Source organism: Oryzias melastigma, linkage group LG23, assembly GCF_002922805.2.
Source record: "Oryzias melastigma strain HK-1 linkage group LG23, ASM292280v2, whole genome shotgun sequence".
NCBI lineage: Eukaryota > Metazoa > Chordata > Actinopteri > Beloniformes > Adrianichthyidae > Oryzias > Oryzias melastigma.
Window position 1 is genome coordinate 1711956 of NC_050534.1, and position 12640 is coordinate 1724595.

The 12640-nt window shown below is 39.3% G+C and overlaps 1 long non-coding RNA gene across 1 annotated transcript in view; it reads left to right on the forward strand.

Moving 5' to 3' along the window:
* The window catches only part of LOC112160263, a 10866-nt gene extending 7559 nt beyond the window's left edge, over positions 1–3307 (forward strand). The window contains exon 4 of the long non-coding RNA XR_002921637.1: positions 3008–3307. This is a non-coding gene — a long non-coding RNA (uncharacterized LOC112160263). The remainder of the gene's footprint in view (positions 1–3007) is intronic.
* The last annotated feature ends 9333 nt before the right edge of the window (positions 3308–12640 follow it).

The following is a 12640-nucleotide window of genomic DNA, read 5'->3' on the forward strand; positions in this document are numbered from 1 at the left end:
GGCAACCGGGAGGAGCGCGGCGGGACAGCCAGCGCGTGGTCGACGGCCGAGGAGTAGAGCCAGGAGTCAGGCAGCGGTCAGAGGGGGAAGCGACACTGGGATTGCAGAGGGGCGTGGTCACGATACACCCCTCTTCGAGCTAAGTACCCCTCTGTCAACTGTCTTTTAGTTACCTGAGTTGTTTTTTATCGCCAGCACCAGTGCTGTTTTTATTGCATGCTCTTATTTATTTTTTTATCTAGTTGTAGTGGTTTTATTTAAGCCTGGTGCTTTTTAGATTCTAAACTCAGTAGTTTTTTTATCTTTGTTTAACAGAGGCTCCTGGCTCCAACAGACTGAAGACGGCTCCCCTTGCTGGACTAAATAAACTGCCTTTTAACCCTCTTCTTAAAACTGTTGTCCCGGGTCCTCTGTCTCCACACACCTCCAGATTCAAAATCAAAGGGAACCTGCACTCTTTACATTAGCACACAGATAGACTACACCTTGTGTAAACGCTGTAATCTGAAGGAGATCAGTGACTGTAAAGTAGTGGTTGGTGAGAGTGTTTCCAGACAGCACAGGATGGTGGTGTGTAGAATGACTCTGGTGGTGAAGAAGATGAAGAAAGAGAGGGCAAAGGCAGAGAAGAGGACAAACTGGTGGAAGCTGAAAAAAGAAGATTGTTGCATGACTTTTAAGGAACAGTTGAAACAGGCTCTGGGTGGTCAGGAGGTACTCCCAGATGACTGGATAACTACAGCTAATGTGATCAGGGAGACAGGTAGGAGTGTACTTGGTGTGTCATCAGGAAAGAGAGTTGATAAGGAGTTAGAAAGTCTTAATTTCTATAGCACTTTTCACAGAGGTCAACTCACAAAGTGCTTCACAAAAGTATAAGAAAAATCAATAAAAACTATACATATTCAATAAATGCAGGAAAATTATAAAATATTGATGGCAGACAGCAACTAAAAGGTTGGGGGAAGATAAAATAAAATTAAAATATCAACTAAAGCTTTCCTAAAAAGAAACATCTTCAGTTGACTTTTAAAACACTCAACAGTCAGTCTGACACAGTGACAATGGGAGACCATTCCAGAGTTCTGGGGCAACCATCTGAAATGCAAGATCAGCTCTGGTTTTAAAACAAGTTTTTGGAACGCTTAAAAGGTTCAAAGCTTCAGATCGCAAGGATCGAGCAGGAGTGCAGGGCTTCAGGTTTGGAGAGAAATAAGTATCACCCCGATTTATGAATGCGTCATTCATGATTTGTAACTCATATAATGCATTCAGTGCCAAAACAAAATAAAAAAATACAAAATACAATTTACTCATGAAAATATTAGAATTACAACAGCTTGAAACTAATTACACATTCAAATATTTAAAAATTACGCATGAATCACCTCTTATGCAAACACAAAACCCAAATTAGTATATGAGTGATGCGTTTAAATTCTAGAACGCTGGGTCATCAGAGTTTTCTTGTCAGCGGTTTTGAACTTAGATTGTAAATAATATCCGGTGAAACTTGACATTGACTTGCCTGAACAGATATTCCTGATAGTTAGCCTAATATAAAAAAATCTAAATAAGCATTTTTAAAACACTTATCCTTTTTAAAAAGCACAATCAACAGAGAAAGCAGGCGGCGGACCCTTCTAAACACCTGCAGATCGTGGGGCTGGTGGGCTGATCAAGCCTCCCCTGTGAATGTTCAGAAGGGCCTCATGCTGCAATCGCTGTGTTCTGCTGCGGACCAGATAATAATAAATATTTATTAGAATAAGTAATTAATATTATTATAATCTTATGCTTTTTTTACAGAAACTTTGATTTCAAAATCACTATTTTCCAAAGTAGTTTTTTTTGTTTCACATTGCTGTTTTTCAGGATGACTTATTTATTTTTATAATGAGCTTTTTCATCAGAATGACTGTCTGTCAATCAATAAAATTGGGTGGGATTTTGTTTTCTCTAAGCATATTTTGTTTAATTAGGAACTTTACAATTACATAGTTTAACATTTTCAAATTATTTATTTATTTAGTTTTGGTTTTAAGCTGCATTTAGTTTTCTTCTATAGCTCAGATTTTGTACATGGTCATTCATAGATAATGTATTCTACATGAGCTCAGTGATAGACCATCCTGGTCCTGGACCACTATCCTGCATGGTTTTGTTGTCTCCTGCTCTAACAAAGATATCAATAGTTAAATGATCTCTTCAGGTTACTCTCAGGTTATGCAGAAGCCTGTTAATCACACACTGAATTGAATCATGTGTGTTGGAGCAGAGAAACATTTATTTTGAGGGGACAGTAAATTTACACTGCTATACTAACTTTAGACTGACTACTGTTCATTGTGTCAAAGCGTTATTTATGCAGTGTTGTCCTGTATAAAGATATAACTAAATATTTGCTGAGATATGAGGGGTGTCCTCACTTTTGTGACATACTGTACCTATTTAAGTGCAATTAACAAAACAACGGATTTAAAATTACTTTTACCTCACATAATACGTGCAGCCAAGATGCACGTTTCTGTATTGCCTGCATATATTTTGAGTGTGTCAAAGGCTAAATGTTGTTGTTGTCCACATGTTTTTAAGTGAAAGTTAAAGACTCATTACCTCTCACCCACGTAGATGTGTGAAACTAAGGTAGTGGCTCGACACCGCAGTGTGATTTTACACAAAACCAGCTAGCACTCCAGAATCCTTAAAAAAAACCTGGATCCACATCAGCTGAAATAATCTGCTCACTTCTTCCTTGACGCATTTCTAACATTCAGACAATTTTATGAAAAGCTGTACACACATTTTTGAGTTTAGTTGCCAACAGAAAAACACCCTGAATGACAACCTTACCTCGTTGGTGGATGTCATAACTGCATTGTATTAAAGTTTTTTTTTTTTTGCTTGTTTAACATTAAAAGTGATGGATTAATAAAATGGTCCTCTCTTGACTTTCCGTATAACTGGTGCCAAAGAATTCTAAAACTGATCTTCCATTTCTTTACAGACTTGAACACCTTTAGAGGGAGAATGTTTAGTGTAAGAGAATGTCCATGACGTTTTCTACGCCATCTTTCCTCTGCTGGAGATTCGGCGACTGATCCATCCTGGTGAAGAAATGCACTTGTATGCACTAAACGGATGCTCTCTTCATCACATTCAACAGCATCTTCACGCCTTCAAAGAAGCCTGGAACCATCATGGACTGAGAACAGCAAACAAACGTTCACCTGCAACTCGTTACAGCTTTGAGTTGTTGTGAATACATTGTCATTCATTCAAGGTCAAATAAAAAAACAGAATATGATTAGAATTTCTCATTATTTTTAATAAGCATGTATACCATGTTTATTGCATTTTTTTCAAGAACTGAACAAAATGATATCCTGATGATAAAAACTTATATGTCAAATAACATTTAACTTTTTTACCCTCCAATTGTTCTGTGCAGATGAAAAATGTGTACTGATCATACAAAAGCATCACCTGATCACAATGAACTCTTCTGTCCTGCACTTTGGCAAACAACCTTGACATGACTGTCTGAAAAAACACAAACAAAACTGCATTGGATCTCAATCAGACAATATGGTAACATGCAGAGTAACTTTAGAATGTTGGAAACATTAAAGATCTTGTATTGTAAAGCACTCCTAAACCAGACCAACACCTGAGTCAGAGGAGGTGAGACAAGCCTGCAAATTCTCCAAAAAATGATAATGTGCAGGAACACACAACACCTCCAAATGGGTGGAAGACTTTAGGAAACTCTGCATTTTTTTTTTTTTTTTTAACTTGTCCTGTCCAACAGCTGAGCCAACAGATGTGGGCTGAGAGCTTCTTGTGTTGGGCAGATTTTACTGTCACAACAGGGATTTATTGAGTATAAACCCCTGTTGTATTTCATGCTCAACTTTATTTATATTGATTAAGTTTTAGTTCTTATTTATTTATTTATTTTTCTTTGTTGTTGGACTGGACGGAAAAAAAGAAGGGGGTGGGAGGGGGAAGGGTCGAACTCCAGGCCTCGAGGGCCGGTGTCCGCCATGTTGTCCATCAACCTCCCATTGAAGCTCCTTATTGACTAAGCACACCTGATCCAGGTAATCAGCAGCAGATAAGGCAGGACTTTTAGAAACCAGCAGGACGCCGGCCTCGAGGTCTGGAGTTTGACACCCCTGACTTACAGCAGGAAATAAAAGATGTTCATATCACCACTTTCAATTTGTGTGAGACCTGGGAGGTCCCAGGACAGGGCCAGCTCAGAAACACTTTCTTCCAGTTCAGTTCAATCTGCTGGATCTTCAAGTTGGAAAACAAAGTCAAAATAGTAAACAATCAGTAGAAAACAGTGAAGTTAGAGGATTAAAAATTAGAGTTAATTGTTTCTTAAAATAAAAGGGTAGAAACGTAAAAAACAGCTGAATGGTGGTGCGGATGTCATTGTCAGGATGATCCGGAGTCTGAATTGTTGCCATTTCAGGGGAGCCTCTAAAAAGAACATGGATGATTGCTGGACGTATTTTACGTTCATTTTATTAACATCCAAATAAAGCACGTCTCCTCTCAGCTTGAGAGTCAATTTTCATTTTTTTTTCTTCCACAAGAGCGACCGCGGTTCTGTCACATGTTCAATGAAAACCGTCCGCACAGCTGATCTCTGCAGCCGGAGATGCCGGAATGCCGGTCCAGACCGCTCCGACTTACTTTCACCTCAGCTCCTATCACCGTGACTGGTGACCAGCGCTTGGGAAAGAGTCCTGTGTCAAAGCCGCTTTCTGCTGATCGGAAGCGCTCTTTTTTGGAAAATATTTTTATTTTTAAAAGGGATAAGTGGTTTAAAAACGCTTATTTAGACTTCTTTTATATCAATTATCAGCAAATCTGTTTAAGAAAGTGGGAAAATATCAAGCTTTACCACAATCTAAGTTTAAATATGCTGATATGAAAACTCTGATGACAGATTACTCTAGTAGTTTTTAAACGCATCACTCACGGACGAATCTCTGAGACGTGAAATAAGTCTCATGACAGATTTGTGCGTAACTGAGGTTTTGTGTGTGCGTAACAAATAATTTGGGTGTAATTTTTTAATATTTGCATGTGTAATTAGTTTCAGGCTGTTGTCATTTTCGTTTGTGCATGTGTAAAATGTATTTTGCAATTTTTTTTCCTGACGCACAAAACACATTACTTTAGTTACAAATGAAGAATATGCACGCACAATTCAAGAATTACGCACCCGCAAATCCGAGTGAGTCTATTTTCTCTCCATATTCAGGAGGTCAGTAAGATAGTTGGGGGTCTGTCCATGCAAAGTTCTAAAAAGTAATGTTAAAATCAATTCTTAAACTAATAGGAAGCCAATGTAATAGTGAAAGGAGAGGGGTGATGTGTGCACTTATTGGCTCCTGATAAAAGTCTTGCTGTAGAGTTTTGTACCATTCAGAGGCGTTTCACAGATTGTTAAAACAGGTAAAAAGAGAATTACAGTAATATAAATGTGATGAAATAAAGGCATGCATTATCAGCTCAAGGTCAGATTTAGATCAAAATGATTTTAATTTAGTCACAATCCTCGAATGATAATAGCATTTTTTCACAAGCTTTCTCGAGTGATGATCAAAAGACATTGATTTGTCGAACCAGACACCGATGTTCCTCACACTAGACAGAGGAGGACAGAGACGTGAGGTGTGTTTTGATTGTGGGAATTTTAGTGTCAGGAGCAAAAATCATGGTCTCTGTCTTTTGAGAGTTGAGAAGTAGGTGATTGTCAAGCAATCAGACTTTGATACTAACCAGACAATCAAACAGAGAAGATAACTTGCGATTATTGTTTTCAGTGAATCAGCAATAGAGCTGTATGTCATCTGTATAGAAATGATAAGAATTGTGCTTAAATTCACTGATAAGTTTCCCAAGAGGAATCATGTACAACATGAATAAAATAGGGCCCAGAACAGATCCTTGGGTGTTACGATCCCAACCGAGGGGAAGGGAGAAAAGGTGTAACATAAAAATAAGAAAACCCAGACTGGAGCACTGTAGTGGTGTGCAGCTTTTTAATTGGCTGTTAGCTGCAAATTTAACATAAATAGAATTTCAACAAAAGAAAACAGGGTTAAATCTATACAAAACAGAAACATAAATTCTCTCCACATGAGAGTCAGACTGAGACCCACCAGGTCTATAAAGTATGCTTACACACACACAAACTTTCACCAGTTTCTGACACAGGCTCTCAGCAATAAGCTCCACACCAAAGTCCACAAGAAAGAGGACTGGAACTTAAAGTTGGAGTTTCACCATGGGTAAGCTGACCACCAGAAAGGGTGTTACAAAAGCTGCCAATGTTTGATGGGGAAGTCAGCTCTTTTATCCAGGTGTGGATCCTCAGTCACTGGTCCTCAGCTGATTGCATGATGAGGTCCAGGTGTAGATGGGCGGGTCCACACTCTGCAGAGCTGCAGCTCTCAGCCAAGATACCTAAAGAAAGAAACAAATTCACTCCAACTCATTCACCCCAAACATCCAAACTCAAGCACACAAACCATACATAAAGAGTGCCGGATACACCTGGGGCCCGTTCCAAGAAGCAGGTTTTGTTGGAACTCTGAGTTCGTGAACTCCAAATTCACCAAAACTCTGAGTTTTCGGTTCCAGAAAGAGAGATAACTCAAACCCGGGAAAGTGGGCGAAACCAAGCCCGTTCCAGAAGCGGGTTAAGTTGAACTCAGAATCAATCACTATGGTAACTGAGTCTGTGAACGAAACCTGGTCGGTAGCAGGTTTTCTTCAGGAAACTTAGAGTTCTCTGTGGTCTCCGCCCCTTTTTAAAGTGAAAGATGTTCAAATATGAGTTCCTCATGAACATTTAGAGAACATTCACATTAGAGACGTCACGTTTTCACCACTCAGAAACCAGAATGACATGTTCATTCATAGAGGATCATGTAGAGAGGAGGCTGATTAATCCAGAGGAAATGTTATTTACGTCGGTAGAGGATTTGGAGGACACGAGTCGACTGACTGCAGTTTCCCTGATTCATTTTTATTTTAGCGATATTATAAATAGTGAGTTTTTCCAGAGACTCGCTATTAAAAAATACAGTCTTCTTTTCCTTATCTTAGACCCTAAACAATTGAAATTATGGAATGTCAAACACCGAGAAACCATCTAAACTCATCTACCATCCTTTCCTTGCGTCAAACATTAGCTCAGTTGTCAGCAATGCTGCTTCCCGCTGCGGAGTTTGCGAGTTCGATTCCCGGCTATGGAATTTGCTTTTACGCTTAAAAAAAGAATTCGGCGAATAGTTTTTAAGTCTTGAGGATTAAAATTAAATAAATAGTTTTTTAACAAATGCCAGGCAGCTACAGTTTCTTTTTAGCGTGCAGTGAGTGTGTGTAGGTGGGGGTGGGGGGGTTACCAAAACTGGTCATTCATGCGATTCCGGAGATTACTGGTTAAATTAGTAACAGATCAAAAACCATTCCTTACTCAACAAGAGACAAAATAACCTTCCTGACATTATTTATTCATTATTAGAAATGATTCAAATAACTGCAGATATTTTCTCTCTGTTCTACCGCTGCAGCTGTGTTGCTTTTCTTGCAGAAAATGTTCTCCTATAGTCGCATATGCTTGAAGGAACTTATCAATTTCCACCGCCGGAAGTACTAAACTCAAATGTTTGCTCCCGTTGCCATGGTGAATCGTGCTGTCTTTGCTCCATTGATCAGGGCTTTTAATGGTCGCGACGCTCGCTCCTGATTCTGGTTCTGACAACTTCAAGTTGATTGAATCAAACATTTTCAGCTGTTCTGAAACCGAAAACCCTGAGTTTGGGAATTTAGAGTCCAGTGACTCTAAGTTCAGGTTCGAACTCTAAATTTGTTGAACCTGCTTCTTGGAACGGGCCCCTGGGACTTTGATACTAACCAGACAATCAAACAGAGAAGATAACTTGCGATTATTGTTTTCAGTGAATCAGCAATAGAGCTGTATGTCATCTGTATAGAAATGATAAGAATTGTGCTTAAATTCACTGATAAGTTTCCCAAGAGGAATCATGTACAACATGAATAAAATAGCGCCCAGAACAGATCCTTGGGGAACTCCACTGATAGCTTTTTTGTTGCAGAAGACAAGGTGTTAACTGTTACATTCTATCACTAAAATAGGAGATAAACCAACTCAGGACAGACCCAGATAAACCATAATCACAGTAGAGACGATCCATTAGAATACTATGGTCATTGGTATCAAGATTTGAGATCTAAGAGAATGATGAGCGTGTACTGACCAGAGTCAGCAGGCACGAGTACATCACTTCCATGAGACTGCTTGGTTCTTTTGAAAGCCAGAGTAGAAGGCATTACAAATATTGTTTTGATCGGAAAATGAATTTAGTTGTTTGAAATTGGTCAAAAATGATTAGGGTCTGAAGGATCAAGATTAAGTTTTTTGAGAATTAGATTTATCATAGCTAAGAAGATGGAGCACATGTGTGTGAACTAGAGGAACCCAAGTGAGGTTAGAGGATGCAGAATCAGGGTGGATGGAGGAAGCTGATTTGCTGGGGTGAGCCCTGAAGGGAATATCCCATAGGAAGAGAAAAAGAGCAGCACAGATATATTATAAATATACAAAATCCTACCAGGAGATTTAGCTAAAAAACACAAAAAATAAAACATTTTCCTTTGATGGCTGTAAAGCATTTCAATATAAATGCTTCACGTAAGACCGTATCCGTGTATTTCCTCTTTTAGCTGTACTCCCACAAAGGCTGAACTTTTTAAAACTAAAAGCCAGAACAGTTTCTTTAACTCTCTTAGGCTTGTTGCTGTGATTAATGATCCGCACAGCCTCTTGTGGCCACACCTGCACTTGGAATTCCTCCTTAAAACCTTATCAGAGCCTTTAGGCTAATTTTTTATTTGCATAATGAACATAGATAATTTTCAACATGCACTCTGTCATTTATTTAATTTGGAAGATTTAACAGAAACAAACTAAATTAGTTAAAGTGTGTGTTTTAGAGTCTGCGTTTCCACCTTTCATAATAAGAACTAACAGTTTGAGTCATCTTTATGTGTCATAGATGTATAATTATAGAGCACACAGGCAAACAATGCATGTTAATATTTACTCTTATGGTGATAAGAAGTTAACGTCAATGAATTGGATGATGAATAAGTTTGATGGAAGGCGACACGTTTACAAATTCCCCTCCACACGCTTTATCCTGCACATCCATAATTGCATTATCTGAGTGCTTATGATGTAACTCAATGAGATGAAATTATGGAGTTTTACGAACAAACCCCAATTTAGCTCACACTTAATGTTTAATGTGAGCATGCATCAATTTCCTCCAATTAGGTGATTAGTGAGATATCTTATTAGGAAGTGAGTAATGACTTGATACAAAGCCGGCTCCAGAAATGTCATGATTACAGTCGACTCAGCAGCGTGTGTGGAAACTGCCTCATAATGTTTTTGCTGAAGGCTCGAGTGTTAACCATATTGCCGTTTTTTTGGTTGTTGTTCTGTTGCATTTAGTGATTTAGGGATAATTGTGCTATTTCTTTCAACTGAAGAAAATATGAGATTTCTGAGCTGTGTTTTTGGGAAAGTGTGAATCCCGTAGCTTTTGGTTTGATAAACGTTTGCCCACAGAGGGTAATTCTCCTGCTGCTGTGCACAAAACTGACGAGTATTCAGTAAATATAACCACATTGTCTTTTTTTCCATGTTAGGCCAGATGACAAACAACAAAACTCCAGATGCAACAGACATTAAAAAAAATCACCTAAGCTTTATTTACAGGAAGAACAACATGAAATAACATTTGTCTTATATTACTAAAATATGTATGTATTTCTATGGTTGAGTCCAGAGCAGAACATTTTAAACAATATGTCTAGTTTAATCTTTATTCTAACATTACTTTAGTACTTTTGGACTTTTTGTTTGACAGACAGGTGACCAGACTTGAAGTAGGTCTAAAAACCTTGGATATTTCATAAAAACGTAAGCGTGATCATCGTAGAGATTTGTGGTTGATTCAGACTCTCAGGTTGGTGCAGATAAAGACAGAATGAGGACGTTTTCTGCAGATAAATCCATCAGATTTAGAGAGCAGCTGCTAAAATTGCATAACAAAGCAGCAGCACATGTTTGAAGCTGTGGGAGTTTCTGGAATCCACCAACATGAAGGTGTAGGATCCCCCAGAGACTGCAGGTCTACATAAACCTTCTAATGACCGCCCCTAAACACAGCAGAAACAGCTGCAGTGGATCTAGACAGACAGACATGAAGACTCATTTTCTAACAGTCTGGTTCCCTGATCAGAGCCGTGCAGCCCTGGATGGTCCAGATGGAGTAGTGGGTGTTGGTGGATGGCCACCATGTCCCAACAAGGCTGTAACGTCACGCATTTCTGAGCAATCCTCTAAAAACCTCTGCTGTGTGGAATCAGCCGCTCCTAAACCCACAAAAACCAGGGGGTTCTCAAGAGCTGCTGTAGACAGTTGAGAATGCCCCCTCCAGGAAGAGTCTGCTCTGACAGCTCCGCCCCAGGCTAACACCAACAATTTCTCTACGGAGCTAGTGGTGATCAGCACAACATTTTGATTTTAAATGTACAATTGTGTCCCAGATCTAACAAGTGTTCCTTACTTTAGATGTTTTTGGAATAAATACCAGGACTACTATTGGAAGATACACAATATGCTCATCCAGCTTTGCAAATTTTGAATGTTTGTTTTTGGGTGAAACACAGTCATGCTGGCGAGGCCGGCTCTAGGATGATGTCATGAATTGGGCGGCACCCACAAGTAGGGAAAAGGCGGAGCCTCTGAGATTGAGGCATCTTACTTCTGGGTAGGAAAAGAAATCACAAAAACAACTCATATTTCATCAACAATTTGCTCTTTAGTGTGCCAATATGATCAAATATATGAATATAGTTTACTCTGAAAGATTTACGAAACATTTCCTCCAAGAAAAATACAATCTATCCATAAAACACATTTTTGTTGGAAGAATTGAAGCAAAAAATACACATGTAGAAGTAAAACAAGCAGGCAGTAAAAGCAAGTACGCAACCGATGACCTAAAACTTCTACGGATGTGTTATAATTCTGCTTAAACGGATGACTCTTTACATGTGGTAAATCTTGAATTGTTAGAGGGGCTGCAGTGAGTAATCTAGGGAGACTGACAGCTGCAGCTGCTGAACTTAAACTAGAAAAAGTTGGAGGACAGAGCTGGAAAAATACTCTTGAATCTCCTATTAAGCTTGTTGTAATTACACAAACCCAATTAATGCCTCAGCCTTTTGTGATCTTCAAAGCCAAGAAGCAGCAAGTGAAGCCTTGAACAAGTGGGAGAAGAGGAGGAAGAAGATTTGAGGGGGAATTAGGGAAAGCCGCCAAGCTTAATGAACAATAAAATTGACAAAACGCTGAAAAACGCTGCGTTTCTTCTACAGCGCTGGTAAATCTGTTGACATTTCATTTGGAGGGAAGCAGCCCCCCCCAGCCGCCACCACCACCACGCACTCCTCCCACCCCTCCTGAAGACAACATTGTGCAACAAACAAATGAGTGGTCTGAGGCAGAAGATGAAAGATGGGTTTACTGAGTCGCCCTGCTGTTCCACTTTCAAGTTAATTAGAAATCACATCCTTTTGTTTCCCCTTCGCAGGCGTTTATTTACTTTCTCACTTCGACCATTAGAACAAATTTGCAACATGAGACACAAATAATTGGATTTGTCACTGCGGCTGTCACGGATTGGGAAGCATTTTGTTTTGATTTTTATTATATTTTCTCGTTTTTTTTCTCTGTTGTGTTGCGTTCAACTAGCGGAAGAGTTTGCAGATTTGCTCATGGATATTTGAGCTAAGTTTTTTGATTTGTGTTTTGCTCGCAATTAAGTCGAGAAGCTTTACAGCGAGACATTATGAAATAATGTTTTTCTTCCTTTAAAGTTGGTCCCCATAGGACCAAAGATAAAACACTTTCTAACCCTCCTACAGTCTGACTGCTTTGGTTTCCTGGTAAAGAAGCATGAAGCCTTTACTGGGCCTCCAGAAGCACCATTATGCAACCAACCCAGTAAGAATGCAGTAATAATGAAACAATGTTAATGCAATATTTTCATTTGAACAGAAATATGCTGCAGAAGTTTAAATTGATGCTGTAAAAATGGCCTTTTGCCCTTTTTTAAGTTGAATTAATTTCTAATTGATTATAAAAAACTATACCAGACAACCTTCTGCAATAATGCACCGCAGGGCTGCCCTTTATCACCGGTTCTGTTCATAGTCTTTATGGACAGAATTTCTAGGTGCAGCCAGGGTCCGGAGGGGATCTGGTTTGGGGACCACAGGATTTCATCTCTTCTCTTTGCAGATGATGTTGTTCTGTTGGCTCCATTGAGTCAGGACCTCCAGGATGTATTGGAGTTGTTTGCAGACAGGATGAGGGTCAGCACCGCTAAGTCTGAGGTCATGGTTCTGGACCAGAGAAAGGTAGTTTGTCCTCTCTGGGTGGGTGCAGTGCTCCTGCCTCAGGGGGAGGAGTTTTAATATCTTGGTGGTCTTGTTCACGAGTGAGGGAAGATCG